Source organism: Mus caroli, chromosome 11, assembly GCF_900094665.2.
Source record: "Mus caroli chromosome 11, CAROLI_EIJ_v1.1, whole genome shotgun sequence".
NCBI classification, from domain to species: domain Eukaryota; kingdom Metazoa; phylum Chordata; class Mammalia; order Rodentia; family Muridae; genus Mus; species Mus caroli.
Window position 1 is genome coordinate 113,234,153 of NC_034580.1, and position 2,335 is coordinate 113,236,487.

The window sequence follows — 2,335 nt, forward strand, 5'->3', positions numbered from 1 at the left end:
AAAAAAAAAAAAAAAAAAAAAAAAAAAAAAAAAAAATTTGAACAGTAGGCATGGGAACAGCAAATAGTGACAGTGACTTCCAGTTAAAATACAAAATATAAAAATAATATATGATATATATTAAAATAAAAAATAATATATAATAAAATATAAAAATAAAATGTATGCATGTATGTGTGTGTATGCGTGCCTGCATGTAGGGTATGTGTGTGTGTGTGCATGCCTGCATGTAGGGTGTGTGTTGTGCATGCATGACTGCATGCATACATGTGTGTGTTGCATGCATGCATGCATGTGAGTGTATGTGCTCACGGTGCACATGGAGAGAGGACAGAACAGGAGATCAAGAGTCTCTCAGTGCCGTGTGACAGGTCTCTCATTGCAGCAGAAGCTTACCATTTTGATTAGGCTGGCCGGCCAGTGAACGGTCAGGATCCTCTTGTCTCTGCATCCAGAAGTACAAGCAGGGAGTCCTTCTAGAGGCCCTCCTCTCTCCTGCCTGCTAAGGTTTGAATGTGAAATGTCTCTCACGGGTTTCTGTGTTGGAACACTTGTTCTCCAGCAGGTGGCGCTGTTCTGGGAGGTCATGGGGCCTTTTGGAGGTGGAGAGGGTGAGGCTTGAGGGCTGCAGGCTGGCCCTTCCTGATCTATAGAGATTCAAGGAAGCTGCAGCACAAGGCTTCCTACCACACTGGGCAGTATCTCCATCAACTATGAGCCATAAAAACAAAACAAGTAAAAATCCTCCCTTAAGTCTCTTCTATCAGATATTTGGCAACAATGATAAAATAACTATACTTCTTTGTGCTTCCTCTGCTCCTGTCCAGCCTTCCCTTCCTGGCTTAGGGATAGCCAGAGCCTCCTACTGAGTGAGCGCCTGCGTGCTGACAGTGAATTTTAGGTCAGAGGTGTGATGGTTAGTCCTCATTATCAACTGGATTTGGGACCACCTAGGACACAGGTGTGCTTATAAGCACATTTCTAGGATGTGGAGAGCGCCACCCCATGGACTGGCGTCCTTGAGTGAATTAAAAAGAAAAGGAAAAAGGGTGAGCCCTTCCAAGGACCAGCATGCATTGCTCCACTTCCTGCCCGTGAGCACCATGTGGCCAGCCGCCTCCATCTCCTTCCACCATGATAGACTGTCACCCCTCCAAAGCGGGCTGAGGTCAACCCTCCTCTCCTGACGTTTCTTGCATCACATATTTCTGTCACGGCAGCAAGACAGGTAGAGCTGAGACACAAAACCACCCCAGGGGTGCCCTTCCTAGATTGCATACGGAAGCATTCCTGGAGGCACGAGTTCAAGCTGGGCCAGTGGATAGGCGGCCCTCAGTAGTGCCAGAGGGTCCCTCCTATATCAGTGTGACTCAGAGGGCAGAGTGGAAGTGGGGTGTCTCTTTCTGCTGTGTGGCCTTAGACAAGCTCTGTTCCATCAACAGGGACATGGCCACTAAGGCATTGTTTGATGCCAGAGAATGAGGAAGGAGGGAACCCTGTGTTTCATTTCTGTGATAAAGAGTCCAAGGAAAACAGCTTTGAGGGGGAAAGATGGATTTTGGCTCAGAGGTTGGGGGTGTCAAGCCACAAGCCCGTAGCAGGACAGATTCTGCACTAAGCCTAGGGCCAGCCACCTGGACCTTGCATCGACTCACCAGGTTCGGGTCTCTCCCTGTCACAATGTCACCCTTTCTTCAGCCCTGGCAGGCGGGCCTTCTTAGCATCCATGGAGCCTGAGCATGTGTGTTCATGTGTCCAATCCAGGACTTTCCCTTACATACTGGAGAGGCACAGCAGCACTCTCCTGCTCTGCAGGATCAGATGGACCCAGATCACATCTGAAACACAGTTTCCTAGGGCACCGGGACTTCACCACCATTTGCTAGTGGGATCTTTCTGCACCCAGCGCAGCTCCTGAGCACCTGGGATGCCACTGGGACTCATACAAGTTGTCACTGAATGAGCCCCGAGCGCTCTGCGGAAAGATCATCTTTTTTTTTTTTTTAAAGATTTATTTATTATATGTAAGTACATTGTAGCTGTCTTCAGACACTCCAGAAGAGGGCGCCAGATCTCGTTACGGATGGTTGTGAGCCACCATGTGGTTGCTGGGATTTGAACTCTGGACCTTTGGAAGAGCAGTGGGGTGCTCTTACCCACTGAGCCATCTCACCAGCCCCCGGAAAGATCATCTTGCTTCCTTTCGTATAAGGTGCTTACAAAGAATCTGAAGAAAATAGGGCGTGAATAATTAAGGCTGCCCAGAGCAAAGGGATCTTGATCTGTCTGCTTGAATTAAAAAACCATCACTCGGAGGGGCCTGGATGCCAGAGAG